Raw genomic sequence first — 15,954 nt, 5'->3', positions numbered from 1 at the left:
GATTGGATAGGAGGGGTGCTTTTGGCAGTGGGGCTGCTACCATTAAGGCCTAAGCGAGGAACTTAGGTTTGGAGTTAGCGGCCTTGGGTTTGCGCTCTGCTTCTTCCCTTGCACGGGGTCTGTATCTTGTCCTCTGCAATATCAGTTTTCTCTTCTGTACAATGGGTCTAGTGAGGACCTTCACCAGTGTTATGGTTAAGGTCGAATGACAAGTAGCATGTGCCAGAGCCAGGCAAACACAAGCTACTTTTGTCGCTGGCATTTTTCTGTCTGACGCCCCTATTTTAACTGACTATGACATAATAATGGCCCTTTATGCAGCCTGTTTCCCAAAGACTTCACTCCCTTTATCTTAAAGTGTGTGTATCTCTTAAAGATTTTATTCATTTATTTGAGAGAGAGAGCATGAGCAGCAGTGAGAGACAGAGAGAGAAGCAGACTCCCCATTGAGCAGGGAGCCTGACTTGGGGCTTGATCCCAGGACCCTGGGATCACGACAAGAGCTGAAGGCAGATGCTTCACTGACTGAGCCACCCAGGTGCTTCTGAAAGTGTGTTTTAAATATGTTTTCCAATTATAATAGAATGAGTTACTAGCATTTTTTAATTTAAGGAAAACTCTTCTGGACAAGCACGAGGTGAACCAACTACCTTAAACCAAACAACACCTAAAAGATGTGCCTTCTATTTCTGGTGCTTGTACTATTCCCAACTTTTGGTGACAACCCTGACCAAGTTGGCCAGCCCTAATGTTTGTTCTGGGGCTGGAGTTTTCCAGAACTCATGAATGTAAAGCCACAGGATATAGAAAGTCCACTTCCAGATTTTACAGTCCAGTAAAAGGCTGTTTTTGTGCAGTGTGCTGTGGATTAACCCCTAGCAGACAGAAAGTGGTGTTCTAGGCATTGTGCAGTGCATGCAAAAATAAATGGGAGTTAGCTTGTCTCCCAGGAGGTGCTTAGAATCTAGTTGGGGAAAGAAGAGGGACACACATGAAGTGCTTAGAATATTTGACTCTCTTGGAGCTCTGGCCTTGTGTCAGGAACCAGGCTTGGCCTGCAATAAATCTTACCTCTTTTCACCCGATGAGATAAATACTGTTGCTCTTACCCTCATCTTATAACATAGGAAACTGAAGTTTAGAAAGTTTTAGGGCCTTTCCAGAGAAACTCCATCCATCTCTGAAGACCATCCTCATACCATCCAAGTAGTGATGCTGTCGAACTTAATCAGTGGGCACCCCAGCCAGTCCCAAATCTTGGGTTCATGGTCCAAAATATCATTAACCAAAGTGCAACTGAATAGATGGCTTGCAAAACAATTCACCTTAAGGAAAGGCCATGAAATGACAAGGGATGAATGACAGTGACTTCTGGGGTGTGACTGGCCTGGCTTAAAATCCTGGACCCAATACTTACAGCCTGAAACTTGATGAGCTGCCTTGGAATTAGTCTTGACATCTCAGTAAAGGAGGGAAAATGTTCTTACATTAAACAAGATAACCTTTGGAAAGCACCTGGCACCAAGAGACCAACAGGTGGCTCCTTTATTCTCCTTCCCATTTAGTAGCTGCTCACTGGCAGCCCCTGGTCTTGAGTCCTCTGCTCTGTCCCAACCATACTCACCCCATGGTGCTTTATCCACCCTTTCTTTGTAGATTTTATCCTCAAGGTGTCCTGCTCACCTGCTTTGAAGCTTGCCGGCTGGCTCCTGGCTTCCCTCTTCCGATCCCTGGTATGTTCTTGGTCCAGGAAAGATTCCATATGCCCACTTTCTTGCACGGTCACTGACAGAGTCCAGGACCCAACCTTGACAGTGGCCCTTAGAACATAGAAGTGTGTTTACGTTTCACAAATGTGTTTGAATTCCCCAGACCTGGTGTCAGAGAAACTGGAACTTCAGCATAACCTCCAGCAGCCCAGACTGTCCCCATGGGGTGCCATTGTTGTCAGGAGGTTTGTCCTTCAGCCCAGCTGAGACTCAGGAGGACCCAGCTAAAGAAACCAGGCCTGGCATTGATGGATTCAGAACCACCTGTGAATATGCTGAGCTTGTTTCCAAATGTTTTATTGTCACAAATAAAGCTCCATGCACATGCTTGTGTGTGCAAGGAAGTGTCTCTGGGGGTACATCTTGGAGAGGCGTTGTCAGGTAATAGATGGGCACACCTTCAGGTTGACCTAGTGCTGCAGAATGGCTCCCGGACTGGTTGCAAAAATGCACACTCCCTCAGAATCTTTGAGAATTTCTTTGTAACCCACCTGCTCTTGCTATTGTCTGACTTTACATTTTTACAAACCTGATGATGTGAAAGGACATATCCTTGTTGGTTGAATTTGTATTTCCCAGACTACTAGCGAAGGTGAACATCTTTACATGTGCTAATCAACCAGTTGTGTTTCCATCTACTTTCCTGATTTTTTTCTCATTTTTAAAAAAAATCAGGTTGTGTACTGTTTTCCTGCTGGTTGCCAAGGAGTCCTTCCTGGCTTGTAAACTGCTGACTTCTCACTGTGTAGTCACGTTGTGCTCCTGTGTCTCTTCCTCGTAGGAGGATGCTAAGCCCATCATGGGGGCCCTGATGTCATGACCTCATCTAAACCTAATCATCTCCCAAAAGCTCCACCTCCAAGTACCATCACACTGGAGCCCAGGGCTTTGACAGCTGTATTAGGGTGGAGACACAAACGTTAGTCTATAGCAAAGAAATGTATAAGGAGGTTCTGTGTGCCTGACACCCAGTTTCCCCCCAAGGTAACCTCTTGTCTAGCTATCGTACAGCATCACAACCAGGAAGGTGACATTGGTTCAATTACAGAGTTTATTCAGATTTCACGAGCTATCCATGCCCGTGTGTGTGCAGTTGTATCACAGATTTGATTAACCACTACCACAGTCCAGACGCAGAGCTGCCTCATTGTCACTCACGCCTGCCTAATATCCATTTCTAGCCTGGGATTTTTCATTTTGGAGCATCCTAAAGACAGTGCTGGCTAAACCCATTTTATTTCTCTGGAGGACTTGAAAAGAGTGAATTAAAATCCACCAAGTTTGATCTGTATGCAGTCTAGGAGACAGTGAGTACACACTCCTGACTGTAGTGCACCTGGCTTGGAGCACCGCTCCTCACTAGCTGGGCAACCTTGACTCACCTCTTGGGGCCCGGTGGATACAAGGGGGTGACACTGGTGGCGAGGAGAGGCCGCATTGCTGTACGGTGGCCAAGAAGTGCCTGGTGAGTGATAGTTACTATAATCGAGGTTTTCTCCTTTGGCATCAACCTCATTACCCCGATTGTCTTCCACATGAATGGAAGTCCCGGCTGTTCGGGCCCCCTCTTGCCAGGCCAGCTGACAAGCATCTTATCGAGGAGGCTCTTTATTTCCTTTCGGGCTTCCTCCTCCACTTTGCTCCCCTGTGGGAGCAGTAGCTGTGGCAGAGGCCTCCTGAGCTCATTAGCTGGGGTCTCCCACCTTCCTCCCCCTCGTGTTTCACACGTGCCCGTTTCATGTGCAGCTTGCCAGGGAAGCCGCTGGCCTCTGCTGTGTGGCTGGGCCAGCCCCGCCTGTGCCAGTGCTGACGTGCTGGGTGCCCTTTTAAGAGGAGCACCATGGTGTTGTGGTCCCGGATCCAAGCAGGGAGGGCTGAGCTGGAAGAGCCAAGAGCATCCTTCCTGGGGGAGCAGCTATTCCGGGAAGCAAACGCTCCGGGCATCTCATTAGCATAATCTCAGGAATTAACGGCTTGATTGATGATCCACGTTTCCCCACAGTTTTCTATAAATGATAATGTATTAAAACGAGATGGAGGAAAGAAAACATGACACGACATATATTATTTAGGTGTTTGCAGAGAGGCTGACACACAAACACACACGATTTATCAACAGTCATTTTTTGCACGGTGTTCTGAGCCCCAAGCCTCCAAGATGTGGAATTAATTTCATAGCAGGTGATTCTAGGCTATTTCGCATGGGCCATCTGTCGCTTCTTCATCTACCTTTCTGCTGTTACAATAATTAATCATTTCAGGGACTGCCTTGGCCCCAGAAAGTCCATTCCGACTGAGAGCTCTACATGAGTGGATAACACACGAGTATTTGTTTCGAAGCAGTGTGTTTTCATGAAGCAAGTGTGTTCAAATGTTTTTCTTACTCATTTTTATCATCCACACCAGTGACTCAACAGAGAATGTTAGATTGTTGTTGCTAAAACTGCTCATATTCTTCCTTTGAAGTTGAAGAAACCAAGTTCAGAGAGGTTATTTGAATAGTCCAGGGTCACACGGGGCATCTGAGAGATCTGGGACCAGAACCCAGGCCTGTCAGCTTTTCATGACTTGGTCCTTCTGGTTCTTGGTCTGGAGTGGTTCTTCCATGGAAAGGAATATCACCAGAAATAATAAGAAAGCCCTTGAAACCCAAGAAGTAGATCAATGTGGGACATTTGAGGCACAATCAAATTAAGTGCTACAAGGCAATGATTTATTCATCCCAGAAATCAAATATCATCATGCTATAAGATAAAATTCATATTAGAAAAAAAATCAGCTCTTTGAAGGAATATGAGTCATTGGTCTATTGTGCTTGATGTAACAGTGGAAGAGATAAAATACCAGGCCATTTAATTGTCCAAGATACGTTCGCCTACGGTGTTTGTTGTTTATTAATGACACAAATAGTTATTGACTGATTATTTATGCCAGGCACTGGGCGAGGTGCTGGAAACACATTGATGAGATCCTAACACTCATGGAACTGATATTTTAGGGGAGGAACATACAATGAGGAATTAAATAAACACAAATTGGGATGGTGCTCCAAAAGAGGTAAGTGGGGGCAGGAACAGAGAGAAACTGGTGGCATCCTTCCTTGCGTGTGAGGGTGCCTCTAGCTGGGCTGGTCATAGGAGGTCTCTGGGAGAAAACCACATTTGTTATTGGACCGGGAAGGATGGGATCCGTACCCATGGCAGTGGGAGTGAGAGGGTTTCAGGTAGCAGGGGCTGCATCACAAGGGCCCTGGCGGGAAAAGATCAGCATGGCAGAGATGGAGTCAGGGATGGGAAGGTTGCTAATGAAGAGGTTCAGAGAGCTAAGTGGGAGGCAGGTTGTTCAAGTCTGCATTTGGCTCAAGGCAAGCCACTGGTGGGGTTATAGCAGGGGAATGCCAGAGTCTGTTGTGCACTTTATTATCCCCATTTTACAGATGAGGAAACTGAGGTGCAGATAGATAGTGTAACCTGCTGAAGGCCACCCAGCTTTCTGACTCCAGAGTCCAGGCTCTAAGCCAGAGGTTGGCAAACTATGTCCTATGGGTCAAATCCAGCCTATTGTCTGTTTCTTGTAAATAAATTCTCACTAGGACACGGCCATGTCCATTTGCTTACATTTTGTCAGTGGCTGCTTTCCCACTACAAAGACAGAGTCAAGCAGTCATAACAGACCCCATATGACCTACAGAGCTTAACATATGCAGTCTCTGGCCCTTTACAGGGAATGTTTGCCAATCCCTCCACTAGCCTGTAGCCTCTATGGGGAGGGATCATGTCTGCCTTGCTACTGGGATTTCCCCAACATCACCGGTGCCTGGGATGAGCCAGGGTCCAATAAACATCTGCTGAATGAATGGGGAATTGGGGGTGGGTGCACAGAGCCAAGAAATCAAAGGGCCAGAGATTGAGTGGATAGACTCAGCAGGAGAGAAGAAGCACTGGTAGGTGAGCGCAGGTTCTGCTTGGTTACAGTGGGTAGACCAGCTTGGCTGGAAGGGAGGATCAGGGCGGCAGGCTGGAGAGACCCCCTGGGGGTCGATTGAGAAGAGCCTTGAATGCCACCATCATTAACTGCTGAGACCTTTAAGTGGCTGAGTTAGCAGTCGCAGAGGCTCTGGAAAAGACCTGCTTTTCCAAGACGAAGATTATAATTGGTTATTGATGTCCTATTTGTATGCTAATGCTGCTCAATAAAGTAGCTAAACCATAATTAACGCTCCAGCTTCCTCTAAAAAAAGCCCACGGAAAGGTCAATGGATTTCATATAATAAATTATTAAATAATGGGAAACACAGGAAGTTAGGCTTCTTGGCTCTAATCTTTTTAGGTTTTATTAACCATCATTTATTAAAAGCCCTGACAATGTTTACATGTTGCTACTGCCAGCTCCAGAAATTTTTGGAGTTGGAGTCAGTGTTGAGTGGAAAAATATATTGTTTGCCAGACTTCATCTGTTTGGAAATCAAGACAGCATTACCTCTGTGATCTGACTTCTCATTGCTTTGTGTCAATGTGAAGTCAAATAGTGCGGCAGGGCATTGGCAGACCTTCTGCTGTATGGAAACCATGATGAATAACTCTGTAATGCCAGTTAGATTTATCTGCTAATCACAAAAATACACCGGAACCCTTTGTGGGCAAAATTCTTACTCCTTTCCTGCAAATTCTGACAGAGGGAAGATCTCACTCATAAAGAATGAGCCGGGCAGAAAAGAAGCTGATGAGCTCGGGCTCTGGGGTCAGACTGTCTGGGTTTGAACCCCTGCTTCACCTCTTGGTATCTATGGATCTTGGATTTAGCTCTTCTATGCCTCATTATACCTATGAACTACAATATAGGGGGATGAGGGATATTTAGAGCACAGAGATGTGGTGACTAAGAAAATGTTCTGGACAGTGCCTGGCATGGAGTAGATGTTCAATGAGCATTAGACATTATCACTAATATATATATATATATATATATATATATATATATATATATGTATATATATATATACACACATACCTATATATATATACCTATATATATACACATTTTTTTTGAGAGTGCATGTTCATGAATGGGGGTGGGGCAGGGCAGAGGGAGAGGGAGAGAGAATCTCAAGCAGACTCTGCACTGAGCATAGAGCCCAACATGGGGCTCGATCTCACAATCCTGAGATCATGACTTGAGCCAAAATCAAGAATCAGATGTTTAAGTGACTGAGCCACTCAGGCACCCCTGGCATTATTATAACTGTAAGGTTTAAAATGCTCAGGGCCAATGACCCGTAATGAGACTAAATGGATTGGTAGGTTTATTAGGTTTAAATTTCCCTCCATTCATCCATCAGTTTGTTGGTAGTTTACCTACCAACACTGTATCATGTTTTGAGAAAATGCTAAAAGAATATAAGCCGAGGTCATCCTGGTTGTCAAGGAATTTACAATTCTTGGTGAGGAATCAATTCAAGGGCAACCCAGAGTACTACTAATCAAACTCACTTGTTCATTTATTGGGCAGCTACTGTATTTCAGGGACTAGGTTGTGTACTGGTGACATAGGGATGAATTGGAAAAACATTTTGATTCACAGTCTAGTGAGGCCTAGACAGGAATTTCAATACAGCGTGTTAGAATCAATATTATAAATATTTCCCCAAGAAGGATATGAATACATTTGGATTTTAGGCCTTCCTCTAAATCATGAGATTTTTGTCAAATTTCTGGCCTTAATTTCCCCATGTCATATTTGAGCCTGAGACATAAAAGTTGTGTGCTACACCCAAAGACTCACTCCCTAAGAGTGCAGAGTACTTTATACAGAATCATCACTCAACAATCAAATGATTGATGATCAGCTTCCAAAAAATACATAGCAATGATGAAAATCATATAGGTTTGTTAGAATCACACATAATCCTAGTATCTTAACATAGTAACTCTAACTCTGTATGAACTTTCCTTTTGATCTTTTTTCCCATCATGTTTTCAAGCACAGTTTTAGCTGTAATTCCAATTAAAGGACACACATAGTGATTTTTTTTTAGGACCAGAGAATCACATATTAAACATAATCTCAGTTCAGAACACACTCTAATTTTTCGAGTCCATAGAATTGTGTCCTAGTGTTCTCTGTTTGAATTCAGCCCTACATAAGTGTTTTGACATTGCTGCTTGGTTTTAACAAATCTGGGTATCATGGTTGTTGCTATTGAATGTAGGAGTTGGCTGGCTTTGCATCTGTCAAACACCGTGCATTCTGACTTATTTCCAACTATGTGAATTTTCCAACAGTAGAGGAATAGAGGGAGTAGGCAAAGTCCATGTTGGCAAGGTCTCAGATGTCACTGAGCCCTTCTTTTGGCGTTGGCCATGAAAAGAATGTCAGAGGAGCATTGCTCTGATAGTCATGGCTGGCTGACTCAACTCATGTCTTGACCACTTTAGATGCCACCTATGTGTACTTGGTGGCAGAGGTGATACTATAGCCACAAAGTGAGAATTATCATTTACAAAATTAATAGACCATTTTTAAGAGTAGATTTAGGTCTCTAGAACAGGTGAGCAGAAAGAGTGTTCCTTATGCCTCCCCAATCCCACCCACAGTTTCCTCTATTGTTATCATCTTGTATTAATTTGGTATATTTAAAGAACCAATATTGATAACATTATTATTAGCTGAAGTCCCAGAGAGTACATTAAAGTTCACTCTTTGTGGTGTACATTCTATAATTTGGACAAATGCATAATGAATGACATATGCTAGCTTTACAGAATTATACAGAATAGTTTTACTGTCTTAAAAATCCTCTGGGCTCCTTCTAATTCCCCCTTCCGTCAATCCTTTAGGTCCATGGCCAACCCCAGTCATTTACTGTCTTCATACCTTTGCCTTTTCCAGAATGTCATATACCTGGAACCACACAGTATGGAGCCTCCTCAGATTGTCTTTCTTTGCCTGGAAAAATGCATTTAAGATTCCTCCATATGTTTTCATGGTTTGATAGTTCATTTGTTTTTATCACCGAGTAATATTCCACTGTATAGATAAATCACAGTTTGTTTATCCGATTGTGTATAAAAGGACATCTTGGTTGCTTCCATGTGTTAGCAATGATGAATAAAGCTGCTATACATATGTGTGTAGATTTTTGTGTGACCTAAGTTTTCAACTCATTTGGGTAAATATCAAGGAACACAACAATTGCTGGATTGTGTGTTAAAATTTTTGCTTTTTTATTTTTTGACTAAAAACAGTCTATGTATAAGAGTTCTCTACAAAGTTATATAAGAACAATTTTTAAAATAAATTTACTTTTTATGGTGTTCAATTTACCAACATACAGAATAACACGCAGTGCTCATCCTGTCAAGTGCCTCCCCCCCCAGTGCCCATCACCCATTCACCCCCACCCCCCACCCTCCTCCCCTTCCACCACCCCTAGTTCGTTTCCCAGAGTTAGGAGTCTTTATGTTCTGTCTCCCTTTCTGATATTTCCCACACATTTCTTCTCCCTTCCCCTATATTCCCTTTCACTATTATTTATATTCCCCAAATGAATGAGAACATAAACTGTTTGTCCTTCTCCGATTGACTTACTTCACTCAGCATAATACCCTCCAGTTCCATCCACGTTGAAGCAAATGGTGGGTATTTGTCGTTTCTAATGGCTGAGGAATATTCCATTGTATACATAGACCACATCTTCTTTATCCATTCATCTTTCGTTGGACACCGAGGCTCCTTCCACAGTTTGGCTATCGTGGACATTGCTGCTATAAACATCGGGGTGCAGGTGTCCCGGCATCATTGCATCTGTATCTTTGGGGTAAATCCCCAACAGTGCAATTGCTGGGTCGTAGGGCAGGTCTATTTTTCACTCTTTGAGGAACCTCCACACAGTTTTCCAGAGTGGCTGCACCAGTTCACATTCCCACCAACAGTGTAAGAGGGTTCCCTTTTCTCCGCATCCTCTCCAACATTTGTGGTTTCCTGCCTTGTTAATTTTCCCCATTCTCACTGGTGTGAGGTGGTATCTCATTGTGGTTTTGATTTGTATTTCCCTGATGGCCAGTGATGTGGAGCATTTTCTCATGTGCATGTTGGCCATGTCTATGTCTTCCTCTGTGAGATTTCTGTTCATGTCTTTTGCCCATTTCATGATTGGATTGTTTGTTTCTTTGGTGTTGAGTTTAAGAAGTTCTTTATAGATCTTGGAAACTAGCCCTTGATCTGATACGTCATTTGCAAATATCTAAATGTGAGACAAGATTCCATCAAAATCCTAGAGGAGAACATAGGCAACACCCTTTTTGAACTCGGCCACAGTAACTTCTTGCAAGATACATCCACGAAGGCAAAAGAAACAAAAGCAAAAATGAACTATTGGGACTTCATCAAGATAAGAACAATTAAACTTGAAACATTTCAGTGTGTGGGGAGGAGGGTCTGGTGGTAAATGTATGAGTTCCTACTTTCTTGCAACATTAAGTAAGGGGATGGTCTGGCAAGTACACTCCACAAAAACTTTCCAGATCTAAATACTTAAGTAATACTGTTTTAAACTCTATTACATTAATAAACTTTGGCCTTTCTGCCATCCAAGAAGCTACTTGAGCTACAACACTTTCTCTGTAGGTAAGGAGCACCCTTTATTGCCATATGTGAAAAATGAATAAAAATTCATATAAAATAGGGGTGCCTGGGTGGCACAGTCTGTTAAGCATCCTACTCTTGGTTTTGACTCAGGTGGTGATCTAGGGGTTGTGAGTTCAAGCGCTGTGTCAGGCTCTGTGCTCAGCATGGAGTCGCTTAAGACTCTATCTGCCCTGTTCTCTCCTTCTGCCCTCCCCCCTCAAATAAATAAATCTAAAAAAAAAAAATCCATATAAAATAAATATAATAGAAGTTAGGTTAAGTGTGACCCATATCTCATTTTACCTCATTTGATTATCTTTAGAGAGAAATCAGTGTGATGAACATTAACGTTTTCATGACTTGGTTTTAACAAATACTGAGGTTTTGCTACTGCTGTTTTATCCTTCAGTTTTTTGCTTTATTATTTTAAAATAAATTTTGCACATCATATTTACAATATTTGCAATGGCTGTCTACTATTGTATATTACACTTAGTGAATTATGTTCCTAAAATGTTTCCACTTTTGGATAGTAAATAATACCACAGTGGATATCTCAGACATTAAAGCTTGTTGGTATTTAATAAAGGCTAATATATGAAACTTTTCCTCCCACAGATCTGGTACAATGAGAGACAAGTGTTAGATCGGATGGATGGAGAATCAGGTATTGGCCATATGGGTTTCCTCATATTTCCTCCCCTGAATCAACTTCACATCTTTTCTTGCTCAGCATAGAACAAAACAAGTCTCCTGAAGGCATCATGGAGAAAGGGAGTCCAACGTATGTCTGAAGGCTCTTGTTGGGCTTCATGTCCAAATGTACCCATTTCTGGGTCCTTCTATCTCAGTTGGGGCAGCATGAAAGAGGGAGGATTCTGATTCTTCTAGGGTATGAAATTTCCCCCTATAAAAAAACCCCAAGGACTGGGAGATAAATGGCCCCCCCCCTTACAAAAGATTTTGGATTAATCTCCAGACGAGGATTCCTGAATCAAAGAGCAAATGCAATTTTATGGCATGGTGCCAAATTGCTTTCCAAAAGAGCCGTACCTTTGTATGTTCCTACAAACCATGAATGAAGCCGCCCAAATTTTAAATTGGCCAAATTGCTTAAATACTTTTAGCATTATTGTATTCCAATAATAAGATTGCTGAACAGACATCGTTGACTGTTCCCTGGTAGAGCTTGCCAAAACCCAACTAATCAAATTGGGTGTTAGCACCCTTATACAGACAGTGGGGGCTGTCTGAACTGAATCAGGCACCAGTTGGAAAGCATGAAATTACTGACTTTGTTTAAATCTAACTGCAATTTATCTGAAAGAACAGCACTGAAAGGTGACATTTGTCTTAGTGAGTTTCCCATTCATTTCTGGAGCAGGAGTTCATCAGTCATGCAGCTCAAGTGCATGATACACACAGATGAATATTTATTATAGATGATGGAGTATCCTTCTGGCAACATAATACACTTCTTTCACTTGAAAAGGGAATTCAAACAGATCCATGATGGACTGCTTGTGTGACTGTGGGGGCCTTTCACCTACCTTCCTGGGAAATCTGTGGAGAATCCGCCATTTTGGTTAAGGGAGAATCCACTTGGTTAGTGTCAATGGGTAAAATGATTTTTTTTAAAAAAAGATTTTATTTATTTGAGAGAAAGAGAGTGAACAAGAGAGAGAGAAGGGACAGGGGGAGGTACAGAGGGAGTAGCAGACTTTCCACTGAATAGGGAGCCGGACAACATGGGGCTCCTTCCCTGGACTCCAGGATCATGACCTGAGTCTAAGGCAGATGCTTAACTGACTGAGCCACCCAGGAGCCCCTGAAAATGGTTTGAAAACATCATGACTAGTTAAATTTAGTTAACTACATTTGGAAATTAAAGAAATGTTGGAAAATAGTTGCTACTTCAAAAATAATTCATTACTGGTTGATGAAAAACCCAGTTATATATTTGAATTCAACCAATAGTTTTAGAGCATATTGGTTGTTTGAATGTAACTGAATTGTTTGACTCTTTGTAAGTTTGTATGTGAACAGACAGATTTGGCCTGATTCACAGAGTTTCTCTGCATTCAAAAAGGATCTTAAAATAAAGCATGCATTTCCAACATTGATCTGACACTGGAGGTTAAGTGCTTCTTTCTTAGGAAATGCAAGATCAAAGACAATGAAATGACAGGAAAAATATACTCAGAGCATCATTTTTTCTTTCTAATTTAGAAGCCACTCCTCTTCCCAGGAGAGTTGAGCAGAAAAATCACTAGAAAAATAGCTTCCTTGTGCCCATTGAGCTACCTTTTGTTTTCTTTTGATGACCGATGGGAATCTTGTTCATTAAAATTGTATGGATGCCTTCTTCTTTCCTCCCACTGTTTATTTACACATGAAAAATAGATGATTTCAAGAATTCAAACATCATGCCTTCCAAAGCTGCTGAAAACATCCATGAACAGTCATCTGTGTTTGCAGAACGATTGGGACTTGCCTAAAATAGACAACGGTGTATTCAAGTGGGTATATTTGTGGAGGTGTGGACAAGGCTGGAGATCTGAGGAAATGAGGAAAAGCAGCATTGCAACAAACCTTCCTTGTCTTGTTTTAACAAAGAAGAATCACTCTCTCTCCCCAGTCTCCAGACACATGCCTTTCCCATTATGTGCTAGATGGAAGTTACAGGAGGTACAGTGAATATGGGGAGACTGAAACCAAAAGTATGGCCATTGAGGAAGATTAAACTCAACTTGACCTCGAAGGCTGATGGAAAAATGATGATTAGAAAGAGGATATGCATATCTAAATTGCATTTTATCTCTATTACAGTCTAACGACATTACTAACATTGCTGTTTGATAATTCGTCAATGTGAAAATGTGTCCACTTATCTCTGGCTATAAAAACAATCATTGATTCAGCCCCTCAACGTGGGTCTTGCCAAATTTTCATGGGCAGATGGTCAGACCATTGAATCGGGGTTGGATCCAAATTACCTCCGTCTTTCCTCTATCTCTCCATTTCTCCTTTTCTCTTTCTTAACAAGCATTATTGTGTTCCTGCTACATGTTTAACATGGTCTGGTGTTTGGCTGTACAGACTACTAATTGGTGATTATGGCCAAGTCACTGAAAATCTTGGAACTTTGGTTTTTCCTCCTTAAAAGGGGAATGGATTATGCCCTGAGTAGCTCACAGAGTTGTTGAGAATCACAAAATACAAAGCATTTGTAGGCAGTAACGGGCTATAGAAACATGAAAATCCAGGTTGCAATTAGGCTACATTATTCATTTATGTGTTCATGGAACACTCACTATGTACTAGGCAATGAGATGAGTTTAAGGTATGTGAAAATTAATACAATGTACTCCCTGTGCTTTCTACTTTTTCAGTCCAGTGGGGGAGATGGATGTATAAAGAATGTAGATAGTGGAACTGGTGTTGGGAAGTACATTGCATATTGACAAAGGAGCATGTATCAAGGTATAGAGGTGGGGATGGTGAACGGCAGCAAAGAGTCGTCTTTTGCCTGGTGAACATTGCTGTTTGTTTGTCTAGACTCCACCCCTGCATCGCTGTATTCCTTGTGACCTGGGCCAACCCAGGTGGGGCCTGTCTAAATGATCCTGATGGATGCTGTTGCTGTTACAGAATCATTATGTGGTTGCTGATGAGGGAGAGAGGTGAATCAGAGAAGCTGATGAATAGTGTAGGCCTGAGATCGACTTGAGAAAATGCCATTCTCTTGCATTCATCCCTTTTGCTGGTGATTTGGTGTACTTCTGATGAGTGAGGTGACCTAATAGGCTCTGTTCAGAGCATGGACTTACCTGGGCCCTGGGAAAAAGGAGCACCGGCAACAGCTTCTCAGATTGCACAGTTAGAGCTCTCCTTGGCCCCAGGACACAGACCTTGTATTAGAACAAACAGAATGGAGTTGAACAGATTGGCTTCCACACACACTGTATGATCTAGAGCAAGTTACATAATTCTATAAGCCTCGATTTATTATTTGAAAAATGAGAGTAATAATAACCGCAGCCCTGTCATGTGGCTGCTGGGTTACAGTAGTGCTTAACACAGGGTTTCATACATAATAAGCTCTTAGTCAATGCTTCTGTTGCAGGGATTCCTTGTTTCCTAATTTTGAGAGACTTAGCAGGGGGAGAGGAAGAAAAATGGTGTCATCTTTTCCATGGGTACGTACCACTTGCTTCTTTTAAAGGCAGGTTTCTTTCTTTCTTTCTTTCTTTCTTTCTTTCTTTCTTTCTTTCTTTCTTTCTTTCTTTCTTTCTTTCTTTCTTTCTTCTTTCTTTCTTTCTTTCTTTCTTTCTTTCTTTCTTTCTTTCTTTCTTTCTTCTTTCTCTTTCTTTTATTTCTTTTTTTTTCCTTTCCTTCTTTCTTTCACAAGACAGCAGTCAAAAGGTAGATGTTTCAGCTGTTAAGCCAGCTGCTACAAATGAAATTTTCCTGCAGGTGCTTCTGTATGGTTTGCCCAGTGGGTGTTTCCAGGGTGTACTTCCTAGCCTGTGTGGTCTGTAAGGTCCTCTTTCCAGCTGAACAGCCTGTGCTGTGTTGTAAGCAGCCCCGAATCTTAGTGGTTTATAACAACAGATGTTGGTTTCTTACTTATGCTGCCCATCCACTGGGGGTTGGCAGGGGATGCTTGGATCGTCTTGGTCCCTCAGGTATCCAGCTGAGAGATGCTCCATGAAATTGGTTCCATGAATCTCAAGGCAATAAAAGGGAATGTGATAGATCTTGCATTGGTTCTTAAAGCTTTTCCTGGAAGTGACATAGATTACTCTCACTCACACTTCACCAGACAGAGATGGGAAGGGTGATCCCGCCCTGAACTGGAAGGGGTGGAGAACTAGAAATATTTGGTGAACAGCACTGATGATTCTCAGGGCCTCCAATGGCCCTTTCTCTTTCTTCCTTGATCATGGAAACCTGACTTTATTGGGATTGCAGTGTGTTGAGGGGACAAATCACTGTTGCTCTAATGAAGTCATGGTGATTCCATTCATCTTTGCCAAGGTTGGTCTAGACTACAGGTGAGCATGTGATCAGCTGTGACCAGTATCCTGCTTGTGGAAGTTCTGGAAAAAGTCTCCCCCTGATAAAGGGAGAAAATGGCACAAAGAAAGATTTTTTTTAAAAATTGTTGTTGGGCAGCCCGGGTGGCTCAGCGGTTTAGTGCTGCCTTCAGCCCAGGGCCTGATCGAGTCCCACGTAGGGCTCCCTGCATGGAGCCTGCTTCTCCCTCTGCCTGTGTCTCTGCCTCTTTCTCTCTCTGTGTCTCTCATGAACAAATAAATAAAAACCTTAAAAAAATAAATTGTTGTAGTCCCCTTTCTCCCTCACCTCCCATGAGATACTGTACCTGTTACTGTTACTGTGTGAGACAAACTATTATATTATTTAATCCTCTCTATGTCAAAATTCTGTATTTTTGGCCAACATGTCTGAATCTCATTTTAATGAGTAGGCTTTATCAGTGTTTCCTAAACTTGCCTAATCATAAGAGGCATTTATTAAAAGGAGATTCCCAGGCCTC

At 42.3% G+C, this 15,954-nt stretch overlaps 1 long non-coding RNA gene across 1 annotated transcript; it reads left to right on the top strand.

Annotated features, from left to right (window-relative positions):
- Positions 1-375: 375 nt before the first annotated feature.
- Positions 376-13,242, top strand: LOC112662288 (uncharacterized). Its single transcript, XR_003138369.3, has 4 exons — positions 376-538; positions 1,657-1,733; positions 11,013-11,061; positions 12,798-13,242. It is a non-coding gene; the product is annotated as an uncharacterized LOC112662288 (long non-coding RNA).
- The last annotated feature ends 2,712 nt before the right edge of the window (positions 13,243-15,954 follow it).

The sequence above is a fragment of the Canis lupus genome, chromosome 13 (genome assembly GCF_003254725.2).
Source record: "Canis lupus dingo isolate Sandy chromosome 13, ASM325472v2, whole genome shotgun sequence".
NCBI classification, from domain to species: domain Eukaryota; kingdom Metazoa; phylum Chordata; class Mammalia; order Carnivora; family Canidae; genus Canis; species Canis lupus.
This window is presented reverse-complemented; position numbering and strand designations above follow the sequence as displayed.